The sequence below is a fragment of the Kryptolebias marmoratus genome, linkage group LG8, assembly GCF_001649575.2.
Source record: "Kryptolebias marmoratus isolate JLee-2015 linkage group LG8, ASM164957v2, whole genome shotgun sequence".
NCBI lineage: Eukaryota > Metazoa > Chordata > Actinopteri > Cyprinodontiformes > Rivulidae > Kryptolebias > Kryptolebias marmoratus.
Window position 1 is genome coordinate 2,589,500 of NC_051437.1, and position 27,806 is coordinate 2,617,305.

The 27,806-nt window shown below is 40.1% G+C and overlaps 1 protein-coding gene across 2 annotated transcripts in view; it reads right to left on the reverse strand.

The window, feature by feature from the left end:
• The window catches only part of oprl1 (opiate receptor-like 1), a 219,432-nt gene extending 191,876 nt beyond the window's left edge, over positions 1-27,556 (reverse strand). For both annotated transcript variants that reach the window (XM_017435046.3, XM_017435045.3), the window contains exon 1: positions 27,073-27,556. The gene's annotated coding sequence lies outside the window, so the exon portion shown is untranslated. The remainder of the gene's footprint in view (positions 1-27,072) is intronic.
• Between the last annotated feature and the right edge of the window lie 250 nt (positions 27,557-27,806).

The window sequence follows — 27,806 nt, forward strand, 5'->3', positions numbered from 1 at the left end:
ATATTACAACAGTTCACTGCAAACCCATATGATGCACTCGATCCACTACAGATTACATGCAGTCTAACACCAATATAGGTGTTGTGATGAGAAGCTATTTTATTTTCTGTTTTTCAAGAGTATTCAGCTTGTAGGGCACCACAACTGCTTTCACCCGCGTCGATCATCATCATTATATGAAATAACTTTTTGTCACAACAAAAAATAGTGGCTGGTAAAATATTTGAGTGGCTGGTAAAAAATTTTGTCCACCAGCCACTATGGCTGGTGAACAAAATTTTTAATTTCCACCCCTGGATTTCACATTTCAATATTTTCAAGGTTTGACCAAAACACCTACAACTCAAAGATTTCTCATCCTAAGATGATTTTAGTCTAAAACTTTGGCATGAAAGGTGACAGATGATGCGCATTCCCTCAAAGAATGCATATAAATTAATTTTTCAAAATGCTACGCCTTTCATTTTTTAATGATGGTTGTTAGCATAAGACTGAGGCCTTTTTTGGTACTCATGACAAAACCTATTTTTAAGTGATTGATGATTCACTCTTACACAGTGATGTGGTGTTGTATACCCTATTCAAAGGGCTCCAGGTCAAGTTGTACCTTTGGCAAACCATACCTTTGCAGTTTTGGTCACTTTGTACCCAGACTTTTTGCAAATAAAATCTTAAAGTCTAATAAAGTCTTCCACCTCCACCCACTTGGTAACTGCCTTGGCCCATTTTGTACCTACCAGCCTCTCCTTCCCTTAAAAGTGCACAATTCAACACAAATCAAGCTGTGTTCTCGCAGATGTGCATTTTATTTCTCACTGTATGTCAGCAAATATAATGTTTGTAGATGCTTTTATTATATCGTATATTTTCTTCAGAATAGCTTATGTATTTCATGAAAACTTATTCCAAATTTATTTTTGTTGATCTGCATTAAAAAGCCTTTTGTAGACATGCAGGCCTTATTCTTCTTCTGCTAGGTCTGAATATTGCTTTGGTCCAAAACACAAGCTAAACACCTTAGAAAGTGAAATGCACTGCATAATGAGTTTAAATATTTATCAAAATTGGAGCTTAAATCAAAAACGCAAAGTGATAAGGTTTGTCTTAATCCATAAGGCAACTTACTGAAATGGAGAAATGGATTCAAACTTTCCCTGGAAGTGGTTCAACCATTTACAGTCATAGTGAAGCAGAGTTGAGATGTTCTGACCAGCAGAACTTGCATACCTCAAGGCAAACCATTTGAAACAATTTACTTTTTTATCACCCACCGCCAAAGGGCAAAAAGACAGGTGATAATGTTTTTGACATTGTGTGTTTGTGTGTCTACTAATCAAAAGCCTCAATAAAATTTGGCAATCATTGAATGTAGATCAATATCTGAGATGGCTACCACAGCCAACTGAACTTAGAAAACAAAAACAGCTATAAGTTTGTCAATTTTACAAATACTGAGCAAAATTTTATGTGGTAGTGGCTGAGAGTTGCAACACATACTCTTGAGCATGGCATTCCACAATATTACATGAGATAGCTCATGTTATTTTCAAGGTTTTACGAAAACAAATAAAACTCCATCATTTCTCAACATAAGATGCTCTTAGTTTAAAATTTTTGTATAAAAAGGCAGTAGGTGATATGCATTCTGGCAGGCGATAAGAAATCCTTGGCCTTAATTTTTTAATGCAATTGTTGGTCAACCTTTTAGATTTTGAAACTAAAAGCAGGTTGGATCTGATGGATCCTGGCACAGATACAAGATATTGTGTAAGCATTTTACATCAATGTTGGCTGAACAATTGCAGAATTGTATTTGTATAAAAAGTATTTACTTTGTATGAAATACAGGTTTTCAGTGAACATAATTTGCTTATCTAGCCTGGCTAAGGATACAAAGTGATAAAATCTAACCAGAACCCATTCTAAGCATTAGAAAGTGTTTCACAAGTTTTATGTTCACCAATTCACACAAACATTCATACAAAGATTTATATGGAAAATCATACAAATTAGAATGTTATCATTGGGTGTACATTTAACCCTATTCTAGATGACTGTCACAGCAAACTGACTTTGTAAAACACAAAAATGACTATAAGTCAGTCACTTATACAGATACTTAGCTAAATTTAATGTTAAAAATGTTTGATACCTGCTCAGTCAGGCTTGTTGTTAATTCATTTACTCACAAATCTTACCATGCCTACAGTATTTTATTCCTTTTGTACTATAAATTTGACTTTTCATTAAATTTGCCAAATGTACAATAATGACAAATTACATGCTTGTGTTTGTGCTGCAGTCACTTAACTGCAGCATAACCTTTATTACCTTTATTACTTTAATAAAAAACAAGCCTGATAAACAATGACATTGTGCTGAATAGAGAAAAAAAAAACTTATTCAGGGTTTCCCCCAGTGTACTACAGGCTTTCCCTGCCCCGCCGCCAGGCTAACCTCCGCTTGTTTATTGTAAAATACGTCATTTTTATACACGTTTTTTTTTTCACCCGCACCCCCACCGCGAGGTCATCGCATGTTGATCACCGCACACCGCGCTCCATTCAAAATGAGCACCTCCCAATATTTGTAACTTCGCACAGATCGTGCTCCGTTCAAAATGGACGATTTCGGTGCTCTAGCAGAGCTGGTTCACCTGTATCAGCACTTACATGATCCCTCTATGAGAGATCACAAAGATAATCAAACAGCTCAAAAACCATTGAAAGGAGATTACTGCTGCAGTCGATAAAAAGGAGTGTTTATAGACAACAGTGGTTAGTTGAGATGAAATTCAGAGGGTGGCTTTACAACATCGAATACGGTAAGCATGTCTTGTAGTGAAAATATTATTATAATGCATGGTCATTTATCCTTGTTTACCAGTAAATGATGCTATTAAATTCAGCATTAGATATGCTTTAATCCGACCCTCCAGGATTTTGCGATGTTGCGATCGCAACTATTAACGCAAAATCAAGAAAACCCTGCGAAATCGCAACTTTTTGCAACTTTGCCCAAAACACAGCAACTTTCCCGCAACTTTAACCCAATATTTATTGTTTCTAAAGTGATTCGCAACCGTTTCTGCGGTCTAGTCTCTGTGGGTTTGTGTAGTGTGGAAATCAAAATAACCCCAAATAACTCACGAAGAAGACATGTGACATCACATCCTGTTAACATCAGAATGCCGGGAGCGTGCAGGAGCAGCGAATGAAGCGAGAATGTGCGCTAATGCTTCACATTTCCATACAAAGATTTCAGCAAAGGGCCGCGCAAAACACCGCAGTGAAGTTAGTTTTAAGTTGGATTTTAGATATTCACGCTCCGCGGAGTTAGCGGCGTCTAGCTCATGGCTGACCCGAAACAGGAACGCTAATCTCGGCCAGCCGTCCCTAATGGGGCTTTCAGACGGACCCTAACAGTCCCGGCTCCACTCTACTCGGCTCGCTTTGCGAGCGTTAACATCTGCATTTTTTCGCACTCGGCCCCTGCTTTTTCAGTACCTGCTTCGGAGTCGGGTCAGCCAGGCTAGCCCTGCTTCGTGGGCAGCGCAAGCTTAGCTTCTGTTCACTCATTGGTCGTGGGTGTGACCAGATGCAAGCATAAAGAGCGAAGGTAGGAATATAAACAACAGCGTTAGCTTACCCTGTAATGTTTATGCCATCTGTCCCCCTGCTGAAGGCCTGTAAAGCCTGAAATCTCCGGCGGATAACAGCTGTCCTACTAGTGGGGGGAAGCTGTTTTGCACGTCCTGCAGTGTAGTCATGGAACATAAAGGCATCGACAAACACTTTGTGTCTGCAAAACATGTGAGGAGAGCTGCAGACGAGGGACAATCCAGAAATGGTCATGAATGTCAGTTTATAAGCTATCAAAATTCTCAAAAAAACAACCTTTAGAGAATGTCAATGTTTGTTGGTACTTATCTGACAAAACTAGTAAGTATTTTTGGTTTATATATTAAAATTTATGGCTTTTTAGTTTTAGTTTTTTGATTTTAGTAAAAAAAAAAAATTGCAACTTTTCATCGCAACTTTTAGGAAAATGCCCCGCAAAATCAGGCATTTTAGCCCGCAACAATCCCAAAAAATGCCCGCGAAATCCTGGAGGGACTGTTTAATTGTTTTGTTGTTACATGTAGTGATCCAACATGCAGCTTGTGCAAAAAAAGCACAGTACAGTACAGCATCTGTCTATTTTTCAGTTCTCTGTTCTTATTCATTGACCTTGATGTGAGACATCTGTTGGTGCCTTGTTTGCACCCAGGCATCAGCAAAACCTTGGCGATGCTCAGGCCCCAGTTTTGGTGGAAGACTCTGGCAAAGGATGTCCGAGAGTTCGTCTCCACCTGCCCACAGTGCGCTCACCATCGTCCAGTGGGGTTGCTGCTGGGGATTACCGTGAGCCTGTCCTGCCGTTTCCACCCTCAGATCAATGGGCAGACTGAGCGGGCCAACCAGGAGGTGGAGATCAAGCCCTGTCTTCTCTGTGCCAATGGCCCTTCCAAGTGGTCCAACAACCTCGCATGGGTTGAGCATGCCCTGAACTCTCTCCCCTCCTCAGCCACGGGATTATCTCCCTTCTTCACAGTATATGGCTTCCAGCCCCCAGTATTCTCCATCCAGGAGAGGCCTGCCAGGGTGCCTTCAGCCTACGCCGCAGCCCACCGGTGCCGCTGAGCATGGTTCAAGGCCAGAAGGGCCCTTCTCAAAACATCAGCAGTGTATTCTCGTGCGGCCAATCGCAGATGATCAGCACAGTCTGGCACTACATAAGCTCTCCTTCCTCGTCTCACCAGTGCCAGATTATTGAATGGTTCTACCTAGTAAATGTCCAGTGATTCTCCTCAGCTCATGCCTGTCTTCTCGTTCCTGAACCCTTGCCTGACCAACGACCCTCGATCCTTGCCTGACACGTCTCAGAATCTGACCACTGGCAACCGACCTCGTTTCTTTCTCCTGAACTTCGCCTATTGGTTTGTACCTCTCTGGATTTGGCTTTTGACCGCTGACCTCCTGGCTTTGACCACTCGCCTGTCCCTGGACTCTCGCTCTAGCGTACGACCTACTCAGAAAGACCTTGCCTCTCTCTACTCACGATCCTTGGTGGTCTTACCTGCCCCGAGACCTCCTTTGCTCCACGAAGAGAGTGCAGATCTGGGAACTAGCGTTCCTATTAGCGTAGCGGCCACAATAAACATCTTAAACGTTTGCCTGTGTCTGCCTGCTCTGAATCCGGTTACACCGAGTCTTGTCACAGATAGCATGCAGTAGGGCAGTGTTCTTCAACCTTTTGTGGGCCAGTGCCCCCCTATCCATTATCTGTGCCTCTTACCCTCCACCGTCCTTTTTGTTGTTGTTGTTTATTGCCTAGTTACATGAATAAATGTTGTTTTTATTCATGGACATATAATATATAAGACCTGATCTTGGGTACGGCCCATCAGCACATCTCTGTGGGCCATTCTCCACCATGTACTGCCTCAATGAGTCCCCCACTTCCTGTGGTGAAGGCCATTCAGATGGATATTCTGAGTAAGGTCTTGCCCCAACCCTCTCTTCTGCACTTCTCTGTTCCTCTCCATCATCATCATCATCATCTTCATCTCTCTTGTCCACATTCTCCTCTGCGTTGATTGACTTGCCATGTCTGCCTGCACTAATTTTCCCAAAATTACACAGTGATGGTCAGCAGATATTCAAACCCTCCTGGGCAGCTAGGTTTTTGTGGCCTCACTAGTGGAATTATTCCTACCTGATGTCATCTCTGGTCTCCTCTACAGCAGCTGCCATCACTGACCTAATGTCTGTCTCCTTCATTCCTTCTCTGTGTTCTTCCCTAAGTCATATGGTCAAACAAGTATTATTTAATAGCTTTAAATAAATTACACATCTTGCTAATGCACTTTTTTAATATAAATATAAAATATTTTTAATTAATCACTTGGTATTAGGTGGCTGTTTCTACACTTAGAGCTCATATTAGACCAACCTGTCTCCTTCTCCTGTCTGTCCTAATTCTTTACCTCCATCCTCACAGCTGAATGACAGGAACTTTGTGTTCAACAGGTTTAAAAAATACAGCAGTATACTCTGATGTCCCATTCTCCTGAAGGCAGCACTGAGCTGCGTGCCAGCTTAGAGAAACCGAAGAGAAACACCATCGATACAGTTGCAGTTCCATGCCGGTTTTAATGTTTTAGGCCACAATATTTTTGCAAGTAGTTCAAAGTTAAACTGATATTGTTATGAATCTTTGGTGTAAACTTTACCTTCAAGCAAACGCCCCCCTTTTGAAAATATTGCTGCCAGCGCCCCCTGTCATCCTCTCAACGCCCCCGTTGAGAAACACTACAGTATGGAATATGCCCATCAGTGTTTCCCACATATTTATATACGGTTTTATTTTAGTATTAACATCTGCCTAAGTGAATAACTCCATCCATTACAGATCATGTTTCCACACATTGAGGCACGCTGCCAGTTCATTTTCATTTTGACAGTTTAGCTGCTGCTTTAAAGGACCTCCTGCCTCAGTCTTCCATGTTGTATATTGGTCAGGTAGCGGTTGTAGAACTGTCTCTCTCTGGTTATCTTACCATAGACTAAATGCAACTCTACCATGTTGTTACAGTTCAAAGCTTACAAAGGCTGTACAGCAGAACAAGGATGCCATAATGTCTGCCCTTCATGAGATAACCATCTACCGTCACAAGCTAGAGACCAGGAGGAGTGTGTCTGGTATGGAGAGAAAATCCACTCAAAATACCTGTGCGTGTGTAATACTGGATTTGTAATCTGTGTGTAACTTTGGATAGTTGTATGTGTGAAACAGGATTTGTAAATCATAAAAAAAAACATTGTGTGTGTAACTTTGGGTACTTGAAAATATGTGGCCAAATGCACACACAAATGTTAAGGAATTATGAATGCAAAATAAAAGTACACACGCACAATTACAATTTCCACAAATAATAAATTTCTACACAAAGATTTCCAAATACCAAATACTTTCAAGCTTCAACCAAAATTAATTTTAACTCATTTCTCAACATAAAGATAATTTGACTTTGAAATTCTGGTATGAAAGATATCGGCCAATATAAATTAAAGGTCAATTTATATTGACCATGACTGATTTATGACACAGATAAAAGCATAAAACATCAAACAGGTTGAATACTTTTTATAGCCACTGTATATAGAATCTGTGCAGTAATGTTATCAAGACTTTATTCCACCATAATGAAGGGGGAAAGATTGCTACAGCTGAGGCAGTAATTCTGTGAGGAAATCATGCAACAGTTCTCCACACAGGCTGCATCAGCAATACATCAAAAGGAAGTTGTGAACCCAGCACCCCCATCTCTCTGTGGAATGATCAACATTCATCAAATCAAAGAAAGCAAAGTAACTTTGCTGTATTACTGGATTTTCCCAATGTTACTACCTTCCATATATACATGTTCTATATTCTTTTTTTTTTCTTTCCTTCATCACGCAGCTCCGACCTCAGCTTTCCTCTCATATCTTCAGACATTTCACCCTCCTCTTGTCTGATTTCCAGACTTTTCATTCTGACACCTTATGTTTTATTTTGCAGGTTCAGTCTGTGAGTGTACATATCTCTTTAAGTGGATTTGTCTGCCTGATGAATAATGAGTTAAACTAAAGGCCTTCAGTGAGTGTCCAAGTAAGGCAGCAAAGACATGCAGGTGGGCTGCTGTACACCACTTTCAATCTGTGGGACACCACAAAAAAGCACTAATGACAACAATTTTTTGAGAATTGTTAGTGCATGTCAGAATACACTGTGCAGCAGGGAAGGCAAATGTACAGTATTACTAAGTTTGTTTAAATCACCAAGTTATGATCCTTGATGTAATGAGTGTAAACTGAGTTTAGCTCAAATCAGATTAGTTCTGTTCATTTAACTCTCAATGGTACACATTATGATATCAGCCAAACTAGCAACTATGGAGCTCAAGCCAGTGTATCTCTTGTACTGGTCCCAAGCCTGTGTAAATGGTGAGGGTTGTGTCAGGAAGGGTAACCAGTGTAAAACACTTTTGACAAAACAAACATTCAAGCGACACAAAACTGAATCGGTTGAGGCCCAGGTTAACAACGCCCGCCAACAGTGCTGTTGACTAACAGGGTGCCGACGGAAAATGTGCTACTGTTAGTTAAAAGACTACAAGAAGGGAAACGTGCCAGAAGACAGAGGGAGAAGAGGAAAGGAAAGAGTTTAGGACTAAGGTTACCAACTCTAAATGTAGGGACAATGACAGGCAAAGGTAGAGCGTTGGCTGACATGATTCAGAATAGGATGGTAGATGTATTATGTGTACAACAGTGGTGGGCCGTCAGGGCCAGCAAGGCCTTCTCTGCTGGCCTAACATAACCAGAAATCATGATCATAATTATGATAAAGGTTAATTCAATTTTTAATTTACTTTCCCAGATATCTAAAAGTATTCATATTTTCTTTGTGTCATATTATGCTCCTTCCAGTGCTGTTGTTTTTAGGTTAGAGTTTTTATCCAATCAGAATTCAGCTATCTTATGTTGCCAGGCTGTATGAAATCTGCCCGGGCCTTCAGAATCGTCAGTGCGGGCATCTGTGCGCTGTAAGTGAACGGGCAAATACAGTTGATAGATAGTTGCAACAGCCAATCAGATCACGATTTGTGTCAGTAAGGCCCTCTAGCTGGCCTCATGTTGAACGTGACATTTACGCGTCCTGTGATTGGATATGGATACTTACGAGTTTGAGCCGCGGCAGTACTATGCAGATCAACAGAGTCACACCCGGGACTGTTACTGGTTAAAAACTTTTTTAACCCACAATGGCCGAAGGAGAGCAACACGTTGATTTGGTTGCTGATATACTGGCAAGGCTGTTTTCAAGACAAACTTTTCAAGAGAAGCTAGATCTCGTTAGAGGAGGACGGCCGACCCCGAGCTAGCTAACCTGTTGCAGAATGGATTTTGTGTTGAAATAAGTGTTTTGGGGGGCACAGCCGTTTTGGTGAGTGAAAACATTTTATTTATTTTATTCTATTTTATTTAGATTTGACAGTAGCATACCAGATATGTTTTAATTGCTGATGCGGGTTTGTTGGCTTTTAAAATGCGCCATTTTGTACACAACTGAGGTGATACAATGCCAAGTAGAGCTCCAATCCTTGTGTTATAAATCCTGGCATAATGAAAGGTATTTATTGACTAAGTTGGACATCACTGAAGGCCTAAGTGTGAAATGCACTGCCCTCCACTGTACAAGATACCAAGTATAAGGGCAGAAAGTATTTGGGACAGGGTTTAAGCTCTTTTACCATGGTGTGGATAAAAAGAGAAATGGAGTAAGGTGGTCCTGAAGGAGAAGTTAGCAGGGAATGTAGTCAAAGTGAAAAGAGTGTCAAATAGGTGATATGTCTAAAGGTAAAAGTAGAAGGTCTGATGTTCAGGGTTGTCAGTGGTTATGCTCCACAGGTTAGATGTGATGTAAAGGAGAAAGTGACATTCTGGAAGGACCTAGGAGGGACACTAAGGAGGGAGAAAAGGGTATTGACAGGTAAGACAGAGGGATCAGGCTGGAAAGGATGTGCAGCAGGTTAGGCTTGGTAATGTTCTAACAAGCAAGGAAAATGTGATGGGAAGATGGAAGGAGTACTTTGATGAGCTAATGAAGGAAGAGAATGAAAAGGAAAGAAGAGTAGAGGTCATAGAAACTGTGGACCAGGAAGTGAAAAAGATTTTAAAACACAACCAGCCAAAACAAAAGTTGGAACAACCTCTATCTGAATGTGACACTCGTCTTTGCTCTCTGAACCCACCTACAACCACTGAGCCAATCACACTCTTCTCAGAAATGACCTTTGATCCCAATACCATAGGTCACACTCAATGGTCACACTAACTTCACTAATGAAGAACAAAATTGTTCTACAACTTCAAACAATAAACCTGAGAGCATGTCAGAACCCTCATTTCTTGCAGTTTGTACTGTCACTCATTCATGAGCTCCTACTGCACTTGATTTTTCACATTGAAAAAAACAGCATCATTTCCATCTAGCCTATGTTTTTCATTGAAGATCTTTTCACTCTCCAATCACTTGATCACGCAATCAGCAAACTCATTCTTTCTCTCTTTGACCCTGTCGTAAATAAATCGTCTATGTCTGACCTTGATGACATTCCAGGGTTGTCTGCCCTCGATAAAGTTTGTTTGTCACTTAAGTTGGTCAAGAGCATTTTAATGCATGTTTCTGACACAACCACTTCACCTGTGTGGATGGTTTTAAATAAACACAGGGGAGTGATTATGGTTCACACCCATGACCTTCCTTCTGCTAAACACAGAGGTGTCAAGGCAACCTTTAATGCTTTAAAAGAGATCACCTACTGGTCTGGAATGTGTAGACATCACTGATTAAATCAAAAAATGTATGAATGAAATGTTGGACAAAATGCCCAAACACAAACTGAGTCAAGTGGTGTATGCAGTTCAGTGAAGCTAGGAATGTCCAGATCTCTATATTGGAAAAACCAAACAGCCTCTCCACAGATGCATGGCTCAACACAGGACAGTCAGCTCTTCTGGACAAGACTCTGTTGTTCTTCTACACCTCAAGGTTAAGGGACACTCTTTTGAGAACCAAAATGTTCATATTTTGGATCGAGAAGACAAATGGTTTGAGAGGGAGTGAAGGAAGCCATCTATGTCAAAAGAAAGAAATCAACTTTAAACGGAGGAAGAGAGCTAAGATTTCAGCTTTCAAATAAATATAATAGAGAATTAAGTCTCATACTCAGTCAGTTTCACTCCAATCAACATCTTCATTCACGTGACCAGAGTGGCCCATTTGTGAGTCAGGCAAACAAAGACCCTAACGAGTCTCTATTGTGAGGAGAATGAGGGCAATCTGCATGTTTATGGCACATCTTTAAAAGCTTGAACTCCACACTCTCTGCTTTTGAACTGAGAAAGCTCCTCGGATGAGAAGCGAAACGTCTTCAGCTACAGAATAGAAGTACAGTTGATTTGTCTCTTTACCCATTTGAAATAATTTACAAACTTATTACTTAAGGCTGTGTCCTCTTCAATGTTCCTACTTTGACTCTTAAAAGTTAGGAGATGCCTCAGTAATAATCAGTTCAATTTTGACACATGACTGACTCCTGGTTTGAACTTTATTAAAGACAGATCACTCTGTTTGAATGACTATTTCCTTCTTTATCATAAAGTGAGGAAAAGGAGGCGAACCCAGTGTGCAGACTCATGATGAAAAATAAACTAATTTATTAAAATAAAAGAAAAACAAAAACAAAACGCTGATGTGGCAGCAAGAAGAAAGTTAAATACAAAAACTGAACAGACATGGGCAAGAGACGAGCAAAACAAGACATCAGGGAAAGTAGACAATGACAATAGACAAACGAACCAGCGAGTAAGTGGAAGAGATGACCAGGTTTTAAAGACAGGAGGCAATTAGGGGAAGTGGGCACAGGTGAGATGATTGCAAGGCTTGGGGCAGGTGTAGAGATAGACTGAGAAGTGAATGATGGCTGAGGCATAGGTAACAAAGACACTAGGAACAAGATCCAGACTAACAAGATATCTGAACAAAAAAAACAATAAACTCAAACTGAAACATGAAGACAATAAACCGAATACAAAAACCCAAATCCTAACATTCTTCTTCAGTGGTGAGGTGTCATCAGACACCAACCACTCTGTTCTTCAGGTTGGAATTACTAATGTTTACATGGGTGTCATTGCTGACATTGCCACTAAAGGGCCTCTTCTTTATTCTTGGATCCTATTTGGTGGAATTCAAAGGTCTTTCGACTGGCCTTGATTTCCCAAGTGGGGATATGTACCATGAAGAATCACGCCTTTTTCATGACCTCTGTGAAAGTGACTGAAAACCTTTCCAAGCATCAAAAGTACCCTTAAAACAAAATTTATTGGAAGCTAAAACAATAAAGAGAATATTGTATAACAAGAAATTGTAGATAACTGCAAAATCTCAACTTTGTGTTAAATGTTAGCAAATGTAGGAAAACAAATTAACCCATTACTTCTTAAAACTTGTGATCTGATATTTAATATTGATGTCAGAAAAAAATAATAATTGGAAACAGTCTTGTTTTATAGCTGAAGGGCCTTGTAGCATGATAAAGCCCCCTTTTTCATGACCTCTGACCTATTGTCATCTTCCAATAATTCTCTCTGAGATTCATTTTAACCTGAGTGATTGTTTTGGGAAAAGTGTATACACTTCTGGATGTCTAATCAGTTTTTCAGATTGTTTACATGCTGTCCCAAGCCCTGTGAAGAAAAACATGATTCATTGTTAAAATGAGATATGTTAGTTTGATTATGAAACTTGTTGAAATATGGGAAATATGATTATTGATCATTACTTGCGTGCAAATTTTAATATATGGAATTATTCAATAGTTTTAACAAACTTTTGTTCTTTTGTCTTATAGGAGAACTGTACTCAGCCTGAGTGAAAAAGTCTTATAGACAGAGTGAGAGAAAGCCTTTCTGCTTACCCCAAAGTCTTTCAATCCCCAAGCAATCTGATTTTTAACTTTATCAAATAAAGTTTAATATCAAACAAAGTTAAAAAACAAACTGCTGAGTAATCGCAATTCATTTTGTTTGCAGTTTGTTTTACAATCCTCAAAGACTAAGTGATAACAGGCCTGCCTCCACAGCTTCTGATTTCGTAAGGCATCTATATCTGCTCAAAAATGGTTAAAAAACAAAAACAACTGGACTTCTATTCTGTAGTTAAAGACGTTACGCTTCTCATCCGAGGAGCTTTCTCAATACAGAAATAGAGAGTGTGGAGTTGAGCTTTTGAAGCTGAGATGTGATGTAAGCTGGATTGCTTGCAAATTGTTCTCGCTCTCTTACAATAGAGGGTCGTTAGGGTTCTTGTTTACCTGACTCACTGATGGGCAACTCTTGTCACATGAGTGCAGGTGATGATTGGAGTGAAACTGACTGGGGATCAGGCCTAAAGCTCCATTATATGTTTTGGAAAGCTGGAATCTGAGGCCTCCTCCTCTGTTTAATGTTGTTTTTTCCCTTTTGACATAGATGGCTTCCTTTACCCCCATCTCAAACCATCTGTCTTCTCGGTCCAAAATATGAACATTTGGTCCTAAAAGGAGTGTCCCTTATCCTTGAGGTGTAGGTGAACCGCTGAGTCCTTGTCCAGAAGAGGTGGGTCTCCTGTGTTGAGCCATGCGTCTGTGGAGAGGTTCTTTGGTCTCTCCAATATAGAGGTCTGAACATTCTTCGCTGCACTGAACTGCAGACACCACTCCGCTCAGTTTGGGTTTGGGTGTTTTGTCTCTATTTCTGAATTGAGAAAGCTCCTCGGATGAGAAGCGAAACATCTTCAACTACAGAATAGAAGTCCAGTTGTTTTTGTTTTTTAACCTTTTTTGAATTTACCATGGCCTGGATGACTGAGAATCTACACCAGCATACCTATATCTGTGTTATAAGAAAGATAACATAAGCGATTTTGGGTTTGATTATTTAATTTTAACTGATGCAAATTGATTAATAACATCTATTTCCAATCTTCTGGGAGGATTCCAAGGCATTCCCAGGCCAGCCGAAAAACATAGTTTCTCCAGCTTGTCCTGGGTCTTCCCTGGGGTCTCCTCCCACTTGGACGTGCCCGGAACACCCCCATAGGGAGGTGTCCAGGGGGCACTGATCCGTCTGTCAATCTTATGCTCTATTCTTTCCTCACTTCTGAACATAATCCCAAGATAATAAAACTCCTTCACTTAAGGAAGCACCTCACTCTCAAACTGGAGAGAAAAGTCCACCCATTTCCAACTGAAAACCATGGCCTCATATTTGGAGGTGCCAATCTTCATAAAAGTCATCAACAGAATCTGTGACAGCAAGCAGTCTTGGCGAAGTCCAAGTCTTACACTGAAGAGGTTCGACTTACTGCCAACAATGGGAACCAGACTCATTTGTAAAGAGATTGAATGGCTCATAGTAATGGACCCACAATCCCATACTCACGGAGCACCCCCCATTGGGTACCATGAGGAACATGGTCGAATGCCTTGTCCAAGTCCACAAAACACACACTGGTTGGGCAAACTCCCATGCCCCCTCATGGACCATAGCTAGAGTTAAGAGTTGGTCTAGTGTTCCACGGCCAGGACGAAACCTACATTGTTCCTCCTGAATCTGAGGTTCGACAATTGACCAGACTCTCTTCTCCAGCACCCATGAATAGACCTTACTAGGGAGGCTGAAGAGTGTGAGTCCCTTATAATTGTAACACAACCTCCAGTACCGCTTCTTAAAAATGGGAACCATCACCCCAGTCTCCCAATCCAGTGGCACTGCTCCCGATGTCCACACAATGTTGCAAAGGCCTGTCAAAAATTCAGCCCAAAAATACATCCAGAACAATGAGGAACTTAGGGTGGCTCTCGCCCACCCCTGAAGCCCTACCGCCACTGAGCTTTGTAACTCCCTTTGTGCCCAGGTTATGGGCTAGTCGCACCCCAGAGTCCCCAGACTCAGCTTCCCCCATGGAAGATGCATTAGTGGGATTAAGAAGGTCCGCAGAGTATTCCTTCCACCATCCAACAACATCACTGGTTGGGGCCAACATCACCCAATCTTTATAGTCCTACCAGCTAACAAGGCAAAATAGGACACTTTCTTCAGATTGACGGTCTCCCTTTTCCCGGATGCCAGAAATATTCAGAGTTTATGTTTTTCTAACAGCTGCCTGCGTTGCTGCATATAATGATTTTACCCATGAGACGACAGGCAAAAAAATGTTATAAAAAGTAGTACATCAGATTCAGTGAAGTTATTTCACGGCAACCCCAGACAAATCCATGTTAAAGCCCAAGATATCTGCAGCCACAAAGTCACATTGGCTGTGAGTGAAAAAAGCTGTGTCAGATGCATTTTGCAGTTGCAAAAGCGGGTGAGTAATTACTGAATATAGTATGTAAACAAGCTTGTGAAAATCGAAACCATGTGTTCATCACGTATATTATCAGTCTGTGTATGAATATTTGCACCACATGCCTGTAAAATTACTGCTTTCAAAAAAACTGTACACATTGAAAACAGATTACTGTTGCTACAGCACACATTGCCTTGAACCCAGCTTATTATCCATGCCTAATTTTTCAAAGAACGCCTTTGGCAAGCTAGACTTACTATGTTTTTAGATGTGTGTATGAGTGTCCTAGCATCTGTGAAGGCATACGTTTTTCCAAAACTTATGTAGACTTTTTTTTTTTGTTCCTCGCTAATGAACATCAACGAGTTCTTTAAAGTCCAGACATTGAATAATTGTTGATTTGATTTAAATTGACATGCAGTAAAGTTTTAGTAGCATAACATTTCCATCCTGCTACAATGAGCTTTTAAATTTTATCAGACTATCCTTAAACAACTAGTAACATTTTTTTGGCTTTTGTTTCAGTTCCTCTATGGAAAGCGTTTGTGTTGGCAGTCATTATGAATCTGTTGCATTGGCTGCTTGATAGGCTCGAGGATGTCCCCAGTGAACCTGCCTGCACGTCTTGTCCTCAACAGCAGAACAAACCCAGAGGGATCAAGATTCTTCCTGAACTGATGACAAAAATGGTTATGCAATGTGGACAAGAAGAAGCAACCCTGATACATTGATTAGCAGATATACCACTCCTGAACATGTTATTTAACATTATTAACATGCTTGTTTTAAACTAGATGTTAAGTGTATATTCAATTAAACCTGTAGGTCACACAGTATTTTACATTTTTCATGTTACTTATTCGTTTCAGAGATGAGTAAATTGTGGCATCTCTTTCTGCAGGAAGATACAGGTACTGGAGATGAACATTGTGCAGTTATTAAAGTCCTACCCAATATTGTAACTCACCAACACTCCCACAAATGTGACGCAGACTCTGCTTGTATCACAACACATTGGAAGTGCAATGTCTTATCAGGTAGTACGCTCTCTAAATTGGTTCACATGAGTTTTAAACTTATTCATTAATGAGAAATGGCATAAATCCTGTCAAAAAAGAGCAGCTAAATCAGATTTGATTTATACAAGAGAAAAGGCTTAGTTCAATTTTATTATCAATAATTTTAAACTTCTTAGCTCTACATAAACTCAATGTTTTGCTACTTTCTTTGTCACTGAAACTTCACATGATGTCATCTGACTTGATCCTGACAGAAATGGGGGATGAAGAGTTTCAGACCAAGTCTTCTAATTTCTTCCTCTATCAAAAATCCTTTACCAACCCAGGATTTCCCCCAGAAAAGAGGCTAAGTGACATGATTTCTGGTGTTAGCCAAATGTGAGTACCCAGGAGACGGACAGAACACGGGAGACAAGTTTTAAGATAATTAAATTTATTTTGGGTCAGGAAAGGGAAGGGGAACATGATCTGAAAAGGAGGGCAGAAGGATTAGTCTTTTGACCTGCTAGAAGTTCAGAGGCTGATTTGACTACAGGTGTAACGTGGAGGCTTACGACAGGTGGTAGGGTGCGAGCTCGGAGGTGCGGTTCCAGGAATCCCAGGTGAGTATTTACAAGGTGCAGGTGAGTAGTTAGTAGGTGGTGATCGGTCGTGGTTCCAAATCCCGTTGGTTGATATTTACACAATTCTGGTGGTGGTTTGTAGATGGCAGGAGGGTACCGGTGTAGAGCCAATAGGTAGGTCTTTGAGAAGGAACACGGAGTAGGCAGATCTTCACCAGGTGAGCCGGATCAGGTAAGTAGCAGCAGGGTTTCCAGGTAAGAAGTTCTCAGGTGGCAGGGTGGTGAGCAGGAACAGGATTACTGGTAAGTATACAGAAAACAAACACAGGTAAGTAACTTTCTAAATTTCTTAGACTTGGTTTTCTGTCTGAGACCGTTTACCCAAGGCACTCGATGCTTCAGCGACGAACTGCTCTCTGTGACTGCCTTAAGAACCCTGGAGCTGGATGACGAGGACCTGCTGCAGCTGTGAGTAATTAGGAAGCCGGCTAATGGGAAGATCCGAGGGAGCAGAACAGGTAACAGTGGCAGATTGCCACACTAAGCCCAGTGGTACGTGGCCGTTCGCCGGCCGATCACCGGCCAATCGCCGGCCGACCGTAACTTAGTAAAAAAAAAGATTAAAGTTGGCAGGAAAGTTGAAAATATGGCTGTTTATTATGTGATATTGTAAGATATTTGTGCCAAATATTTACACAACTACAGATTTACAAAAAGGCACTTTTGAAACAAAAATACAATTAGAATGAATACAAATTGTTTGCACCTAATTTGAATCCTAATTTAAGTCACATTTACAAATAAATTTAATTAACATAAATGAAAAAGTGCAAACAAAGCACCAACACGCGTCTCACGTCAAGGCCAATGAACAACAACAGAGAACTCAGAGAGATAATGTACTGTGCTTTTAGTGGCACAGGCTGCATGTTGGATCACTACATGTAACAACAAAACATCTAATGCTGAATTTAATAGCATCATTTTACTGGTAAACAAGGATAAATTAGCACGTATCATATTAATATTTTCACTAAGTACAAAACGTGCTTACGTATTCAGTGTTGTAAAGCCACCCGCTGAATTTCAGCTCAACTAACCTCTGTGGTCTATAAACACTCCTTTTTATTAGCTGCAGCAGTAATCTTCTTCCGTGAGTTTTAAACCATTTGATTATCTTTGTGGTCTCTCATAGAGGGATCATAGAAATGCTGATACAGGCGAACCAGCTCCGCTAGTGCACCGAAATCAGCCATTTTGAACGGAGCGCAGCACGTGCGGCCAGCGCAAAATTACCAAAACTGGGAGGAGCACAACCACGATGCAACACCGCGCTGGGCCTTCACACAGGGGTGAGGACAGCGCGATTGCATCACTGTTAGTGCATGCACCCTCGAGCGGTGATCAACAGGACAATTTGATGCGGGTGAAAAATAAAGTGTATAAAAAATGACGTATTTTAGAATAAACAAGCGGAGCTTAGCCTGGCGGGGGGAGAGGGAAAGCCCGCCAGGCTTATAATAAACAGGGGGAAATCCTGATCAACCATAACACCATCTTCATGTTTTAGCTTCCCACATTCTAATAGCTGTTGTAGCAAATCTTTGAATGTAAAGAGTCCATGGGGATCTATTCCAACAAGACTTGAAAGTTGTGCAGGATTTGTAGTTGGAGTACACTTCACTCTGTGTGCAAAGTGAGCTGGACTTTTCAAGTTTAGGTTCTGTTCCATCAAGTATGACAATGATGCTCGGAAAGTCCTGCTTGAATTTTCCTAGCATCTGATCAATTATCACATGTCTATGTGGCCATATAGAAACAGATCCAAATCTGTAAAAAATGTAATTTATCCACTGTCTAAACAATGCACCACCATCTTGTGATGAGATTCTGAAGTGTTTAAACTGAAAGTTTAACCGAAGTTTCTTTTTTAAGAAAAGTTTTATTATGCTTGTGATTATTCTTGAAAATTTAATTGGACATTTTGATTTGTTTGACAGTAGAAATGTGAAAACAGCAGTAAACTGCAGGTAGGAAGAGATGCTGTAGTACTTAAAGTTCCACTTTTGTTTACTATGCCTTTCCACTGACACTATGCCCTCTGTTGAATCCTTCATATTTTGTGTCCATTCACAGAGTTCCTTCTGAAGCATCATATTGTTCCACTGCAGATCTTCATTTCTTAGCACTTGCTGGGACAGCATCCTAGCATAACTCTCTTGGTCCTGTGGTGGCAAGGTTTTTATAAGATAACACCTGACTACTGTATGTAATGCATGAATTCCAAGTCATGACTATGTTCTGTCTAAATTCCACAGCTTATGAGGTTTTCACCAAATGACCCTGTTACTCCTCACTGAAAACAGACTGACCTTGCTTCCTGTCTCCTACTTGCCTACCAACATTCTAATATCTTACATATAAGCTGCTGTGTGGACTCTGGAGGTTGACTCTGAGCTTCCCGTTCTGACCTAGGACTCTGATTATAATTCTTAATTGTCTTTAAGGCTCTCTGTATGTCATGCACCATACATAAATAAACCTGTTTGAGTGATGTCATCTAACAGTGCCTGAAAATTGATTTTCTTCCACAACAGTCCTCTCTCAGTTGCTTTTTCAAAGATTCCTTTTCAGCAAGCAGTGCCAGCATGTCCAGTGCAGGAACCTCTGGAAATACAAAATATGCATTGCATTAAAATATTTATACTAACAAAAATAGACAAAATGCATAACAGATCTAATAGCATGTTTACATTAAATGTAAATATGTTCGGACTTCAAAATCCCGACAATGTTGTCAGAGAAATGGGGGTGCAGTTCCTGCAGGTAAGGGGCGTTTCACCTCAGGACAAATTGTGATTGCCGATTGGTCAGTTGTTGACAAGCCTACTAGATTGATTGGCAGGCTGCGTCATGTCAATTGCCCCTGACGGTATAGCTACCGGCATCATTCAAGAAAGGAAACATCAATCCTAAAATCCAAACATTCTGTTCAAAGAAGTCTTTCACTCAAACAGTACAGTTCTCCTCTAAGACAAAGGAGAAATAATTCATTAAAACCTTTGAATAATTTCTTGTATTGAATATTTGCACACAAGTAATGTTCAGTAATCATTTATCATATTTTAAAAAGTTTCTTAATCAAACAAGCACATCTCATTAAAAAAGAAAAATCATATTTTTTGTTTTGTTTTTTTCACAAGCATTAAGAAAGAATGTAAACTAGTTAGACACCCACAAGTGTTTATGTATCTCAAAACAATCAAGATTCACTCAGATCAAAATGAACTTCAGAGAAAACAGGTACTGAAAGATGACAGTTGGTCAGAGGTCATGTAAAAGTCACGATTCTTTATGCTACAGTTCATTACACTATTTATTATTCTAGCTAAACAGTTTCATACATAGTAGGTATATAAACATCTATATACCATATTTTCTGCACCATAAGGCGCACTGGATTATAAGGCGCAGTCTCAATTATGGCGACCATTTCTGTACTTAACCCATACAAAAGGCGCACTGGATTATAAAGCGCATGCTGAAACATACGGTCTACAAAAAAAAAAGGTCACAGTAGCAAAACGGTGAGTTTAGTTGAACTTCATTCTACTATGTAACAATTATTTTACATATTATTTTTAATCATTCTTCTTCCACAAATCCATCAAAGTCCTCATCTTCTGTCTGAATTGAACAGCTGGGCAATTTCACCATCAAACATGCTAGGTCCCCTCTCATCATTGTCGGAGTCAGTCTCGTTGTCAGGTGGCTGTTCGCGAAAGCTCAGACAACCGTTAAAGCAGATACCTTAGCCCAGGCATCCACAATCCATTCACATATGATGGCGTAACTAACCCGACGCTGCCCCCCTCTCTTAGTAAACGTGTGTTTACCGTTGATCATCCATCGCTCCCACGCCACTCGCAACTTCACTTTGAATGCGCTGTTTACACCAACGTCCAGCGGTTGGGAGTTTTTTTTTAATCCTCCCGGAATGATGGCAAGCTCCAAATTGTATTATATTACGTAATGTTCTCTGATTGGTTTATCACTGCCAGCGTACGTACCGGTACTGTACACATTACTGTACGTCCCTGTGTCAGGGACAGATTTCAATGCACACATAAGGCACCCCGGATTATAAGGCACACCGCCAATTTTTGAGAAAATGTGAGGCTTTTAGGTGCGCCTTATAGACCAGAAAATACGGTATACTAACTGGCTACATTATGAGGTACGTTTGTTTAACTGCTTGTTAACACAAATAGCTAATCAGACAATCACATGGTAGCAACTTAGTGCATTTAGGAATGTAGACACAGTTAGGACAATTTGCTTAAGTTCAAAATAGGCATCACAATGGGGAAGAATCCCTTCTTTAAGTGATTTTAAATGTGATGTGGTTGTGTGAGTAGTTCCGAAACTGATGATCTTCTGGGATTTTTACACACAACTATCTCTAGGGTTTAAAGAGAATGGTCCAAAAAACTAGAAATTTTCCAGTGAGTGACAAAAAAGCCTTGTTAATGTCAGCAGTCAGAGGAGAATGGGCAACCCTGTTCAATATGACAGAAATGGCAGTAGTAGCTCCACTAACCACTCATTGCAAACCAATATGCAGAATCTCTGAACATACAACATGTCCAACTTTAAAGCAGATTCCAGCAGCAGAAGACCACACCAGCTGTCACTCTTGTCAGCTGAGTACAGTAGACTAAAGCTACACTTTACACAGACTCACCAAAATTGGACAATAAGAGATCAGAAAAACATTGCCTGGTCTGATGAGTCTCAATTCACTGAACTACAGTGGCCTCCACGGTCACCCGATCTTAATCCAATCGATCACTTTTGGGATGTGGTGGAGCAGGAGATTTACATAATGGATGTGCAGCTGACAAATTTGTAGCAACAGCATGATGCTATCATGTCATTAAAGACCAAGATGTCTGAGGAATATTTCCAACAACTTGTTGAATCTATGACATTAATAATTAAGGCAGTTCTGAAGGCAAAAGGGGGTTAAAGGTGTATCTTATAAAGCAGCTGGTGAAAGTAGGTATATAGTTCATACAAGTCTAACCCCAATGTAAATAAAACAATAATAATCATACATTATACCAGTGGTTCATTTTTTTTCTGGGCCCCCCTATGGATTACAATACCCCCCTGCTAAACCAATATAGGCATTTTCTAAGTCAGTGGTTCCCAAAGATAAAAAAAAAAAAAAAAAAAAGAAAAAAAGATTAACTGGGCACACACATCATTCAAACAGACATAAACACATATTTTGTTTTCAAGCTCCACTGAAGTTTATTTCACACTTCAGGTTGCAACAAAACAAACTACAAACCATCTTTACAGTGAAACACTTTTGTGTAACTGTTTTTTTTTTAGTTCTATACTGTAGAAGAGTATTCTTTGCTGTCAGTGTTATTTCAAACATATTTCTTTTTTTTTTAATTTGTAACAATATTCAACTTTGCTATCATCAATACATTAAAAAAGCCTCTGTGTAAAATGGGGTTAAAAACCTTTCCATTATGCTTAGTCACGCACTTTTCTTTTTTTTTTTTTTCATTCCCGCGCCCCCCTGCACACTTTGGGAACCACTGCATTGTACTATAACATTATACTTGTAAATGTAAATAAAACTTTGCAAAAAAAGTTAAATAACTTCATGTGCAGTGAGTTGACATGTTCTTAGTTGGTCAGGTGCAATGAGTTGAAACGTTGATGTGCAGTGAGTTTACCGCACCATATTTAATACAATACCTCTGAAGGGAGGCGTCCAGGAGGCATCCTAGTTAGATGCTCAAACCACATAAGATTCTTTTCAAAATGGAGAAGTAGCGGCTCTAATCCGAGCTTCCTACGAATGTCATAGCTCTTTACTCTGTTTCTAAGGGTGAGCCCTTAATAAATAAGCCCATTTCAGCCACTTGAATCAGGATCTCAGTCTTTCGGTTATGATCCATATCTCATGACCATAGGTGAGGGTTGGAACATAGGCAGACCAGGAAGTTTAAAGCTTTGCCTTTCCAAGTAATACCCTCATTACTGAGGATGAGACCTTGATCTGTCCACTCAACTCCCACTCCATCTTACCATCACTTGTGAACAAGACTCTACATACCTGAACTCCTCTGCTTGAGGCAGAGACTTATCCCTGGCACAGAAGGAGCACATAATATCCTGAGGTTTGAATGATATTTACACTGTATTCTGATTTACACGGGCATGCTTTGCTTAGCTCTACCAAACCATAGCAAATAAATCTACCATGTTAAAGGTTTGATGTAGGGAAGTTTTGTATTTAGTTCTAATAAGAAATTATTATCACCCATATTAAATTCAGGTAAAGTCAGTTGACATGTGAGTTGATAAGGTGCAGTGAGTTTGTGTGCAGTGAGTTGACCTGCTTTTGAAGACACATACCAGAAACCAAGAGTCTTTTCTTTTTAACTGGAAACTTCAAAACAACAAGTTGTCAGGTTGAAAATAAGCAGAGACCGCAGCTTCCTCCACAGTTTACCTGAACTATATGAGCTTATTTTTAACTGTTTGGATTAGAGTTTTCCTCTGAGGAGGCAATATTCAGAAGCAGTCTTCTGTGCTGTGCACCTGCAGGCTCAGTTTACTGATAAATTCCCTGTATATTTGCTTAGTGATATTTAATATTTGCTTTTCTGTGTTTAACAATCTCCCCACCCACTCTCAGTATTTCTTTGGGCTGTTTCTGTTGGTTTTCTTTTGTTTTCCTTATCATCTGAGTTTAGTCATAATGGGATTTAATGCACTGAATTTGAATCGGTTTATGGAAATATTCAAAACAAATTTATTTATGCTTGAAAAAACACAGAGGTCAACAGGTGAGTGTCAGGGTGTGGGTTTTTTTTTGTGTTTTTGTATTTAAATTGTTTCTTTTCTTGTCTTCATGTTTTGTCTTGTATCTGTACCTCTGTTTTCATTCACTTCTCCTCATTCAATCGTATGCCTGTCATGCCCATCTACACCTGCTTCTAGCTTTGTAATCATCTCACCTGTGCCCACTTCGACTAATTACCTCCTGTTCTTAAAACCTGGTCACGTCCTCCACTTGTCACGGGTCCGTTGTTGCTTCATGTCTTGCCTCGTACTTGGATTTTGTTGTGTTTAGTTTTGCTGCCACGTCAGCCTTTGTTTTGTGTTTATTTTAAATAAAGTAGTTCTTTCCTGAAGATGAGTCTAAGCTCTGGGGTTTGCCTCTCGCCTGCCAACTTGACAGAGAGAAGCATGGACATGTTGCCAGTCCATCATTAGACCACATTGTCATAAGCGGTGGAGATGACAGAGACAAACCCAGAACGCAGACTCATAGTAAAGAAAAACTAATTTATTAAACTAAAGAATAAGCGAAAACAAAAATGCTGACGTGGAAGCAAACAAACAAAAACTAAATTTAAATACATACATGGAACCGAACTCTGAAGACAGAAACCAGGAACACAGAGCGAGGACAACCAAACAGACAACATCAAACAAACATCAATGGACCAGCGGGGAATGGAGAGAAATGACCGGGTTTTAAAGTACAGAGGATGATTATGGTAAGTGGACTCAGGTGTATGGGAACAATCACAGGCAGGTGGAGATGGGCGTGGCAGGAGAACTGAAAGAGGATGACTGGGGAGGAGTGAAATGAAAACACAAACATGAGGAGGACTGAATCCAAATGAACCAAGAAGAAAACAAAAACCAGATAACTAAAAATAGGAAACAAAACACAAACCAGAGAACTTAAATAAAAATAAAACAAAAACAAAACCCAGAAAAAGCCAAATCACCACACACATAGAGACATATGTTTTGGATTGTGGGAGGAAATTGAAGAACCCTGAGAAAACTGACACATGTATGAGGAGAACATGTAAAATTCACATAGAAAGGACCCAACTGGGGTCTAACCTATGACTTTCATGCTGTGAAGTGACAGCTCACACTGCACCAGCTTGCAGCCTTTTTGTGTGGCGTTTTCATGTTCTCACTACAAAATGAATACATGTTTACTGTGCCATAAATATCCAAGCATTCCATAAAATAATGCAAATTGTCAGCTGCTTTTAAACTGAGAACATCTTGTGAGGAGCAAGGACAGGGTTTTTTATTTTAGCTATTTTATTAAATGAATCTTTGTTTAACCAGGAAGTCCTTGATTAACAACATTTTATTTCAAAAGAGACGTCTAGTCAAGATGGCACACCACTACATATCTAAATGCCTAAACATAAAGCAAGTCAAAATCAAACAAAAACAAACACAAAGTCCACCTTACGTATAGCAATTTCTTCAATTACAGACTTCACTGCACAATCTGCTAGAACTCAAAATATGTTCGAGGATGATTCTCAGCTACTACCATACCATATTTAAATATCTGAATTTTTATAGAGCTAATTTAAATCCTCCGATAATTGTAGAAAATTATTAAAATAAATGGCCAATGTCAAAGGTAAATAACAATAAAGTTGCGCTAATGTTTTAAAAAGGGTGAACATAAAAACTAAATGTCCTTAAAAGGCTACAATTTTTTCCTAAAAACAATTTTAGAACCAGTCCTTTTTTCTGAATTTCTTTTTGTTGAAAGAACAATTTTCCATTTGTCACTATAAGGTCATAGTTGAAGCCCTAAACCCCAGTAAGCACCAATAGATGTGAGAAACAACATTTTGCCTCAAATATGTTGAAAAATGTCAAGATTCTGGTGGTTGTTGAGATAGCAATTACACCAAATGTCAAAAAGTTACATAAACAAAGTCGAACAGGTTAACAGAGTATCAGCTGATAAATGCATCTGAAACAAATTTTACTAAAATCATCAGAGCAATTTTAGATCATTCTGGCTAAGATGATGGGAAGCTGTGTGTATGCTACAATTATTACAGCTATTTGCCATGGCTTAGGCACATTTTTATACCTACAGTTGGTAAACTTTACACTCAAGCAGGAAAAGATTTGCACAACTGTAAGCCCAATGTCAGCCTCACACATTTACAAAACATTTCACATTTATCAGCTTCAGACACAGAAAGATATCAGATGTTTCTTCCTGTCATTTCAAAGAAATCACTTTTCAAAAGACCAAAATTCAGTGAATTTCACAGATACTGAGCTAAAATTTGGTGTAGTGGTAGCTGAGAGTCATTCACAACATACACTCCCAGTGCTTCTCATTGCACTAGACCTTTGCCCTAAACTTTAGCAATCACTATTGGAGTCAACACTGTTATCTGTTAGCAAAAAATCTTGTGAACCACTGGATGAATTTTAATAAAACATTCAGAAAGTGATAACTGAATGTACATCTTTAACTGATTAACTTTTAGAGTCATCCAATCTAAGACATCTACCACATCAAATCCAAACTACGCAACACAAAAATGGTTATAACCCTGTCAAACTGACAGATATTGAGCTAAATGTGGTGTTGTAGTAGCTGAGAGTCACCCACAACACATATTACATATATAATATTACATGAGATCATGCATGTCATTTGTTTATTTGTCATGGTTTGACCAAAATGTCTAGAACATGAGATGATCTTCATCTAAACTTTTTTCAAGGAATGCTAAGTCCTTATAGATGTACTTTTCTTATTTATCATGAAGAAAGTACTAGTGCTAAAAGTGTTTAAAGTTTAGCATATCAAAATATGCAGTAAAAAAATCTTATGTTTTTGAATAATATGTTTGACATAGCAACAACATACTTTTTTTTTTATCAATTAGCATTCATGCTTTACAAAAAGGGCTACATTTTGCAAAGATCTGGAGTGGTCTGCTAACTGAGTGTTGATTGTTTGAATTATGCCAGTGTTTTGACTCTGCTTTTAATTGTGCATTTATAAGCATCATCAAAAACTGTAAGACAAGCAGCCCAGCCCACCTGGATCCTTACTGTCATTCAGCTGCAGACATTCCCCCACTTACTGCAAAAAACTGCATAGAAAGGTCTGAGGGGCCACAAGTAGTTCCAGAACCACAGCTTGCAAACCCTTTCCCTGGACTGTGTAACATGAAAACCGGTAAGGAACCTGTCTGGCCTGAACGAGAACTAACAGCATTCTGTTTACAGTTGAAAGAGAGAGGTCACAATAACAACAACAAACAGCAGGACAGACGGACCTGCAGAACAGATGCAACTTCCACAGATTTCCTTCTTCCAGCAGGTCATTAAACGCAACATCAGATCAATCAGGTTTGTCGAGAATTAACATAGATTCAACACTGAGAAACAGGGTGTGTGTGTGTGTGTGTGTGTGTGTGTGTGTGTGTGTGTGTGTTCTTCCATCGGAAGCAGACCAAATGGAAACACGAAATGACGCGTTTTCTCGCACTGTGGTGGTCACAACGACTGTGTGTGTGTGTAGGTGTGTGTCGGTGTGGATGGGTGTGGGGGGGCGGTGGGTGCGTTTCTGCGTGTTGCTCCGTTGCAGCAGGCTGCGCAGAATCCGCCCTTACCTCCAACAGTCAGACCCGGAGCTCCGAACGCGGAGATCCGTAGAAGTTCGGTTCCTGTCCTCCTTTCGTGGAACCGAACTCTCCTGGATCCTCACTCCGTCACGGTTTGTCGCGTTAAAACGTCCGGCTCTCCTCTGCTGCAGTCTATGAAACAGCCCTCAGAATAAAGAAATCCCAGCAGACTGTAGCAAGTCTATGCGAGAAGCTGCTGCAGCTTCAGTCAGCATCAGCTGAAGGAGGATGAGGAGGAGGAGGAGTAGGGTCCGCAGGGCTCCACACGCTGAAAGGAGCGAGATGTTCTGCCTCTCTCTCTGTGATCGATGGGGGTTTGCTTTGTTCTGCCCCCCTCCTTCCCTGCGCGTTAACAGCCCATCTTCATCCGCATTTGAGTCGATTGTGCGTCCTGGAAGTCTCTCCTTTGCGATCAGACAGTTGTGTCTGGTTCCACTCTGCGGCATTCTTCGGGATGAGAAAACAGCAGCCGAACTTCTGAACAGAACCACCAAGAACTTATCAGAACCACAGAACCTGTGGGTGAAGGCCTTACCATTCTCCATTAGGCCCGAAACCAGTAGTATCGTGATATGATTTAACTTGATGAAACAACTACAACACCCGAATAACTGTTCTGCCTTTAATGTTCTTGTCATATAAAAATACATTTTAAAATATCTTTAGAAAAATCTCCCCTGGTGCTTGGAAAACTGCAAAGATGATGCTAGTATTCAAATGTG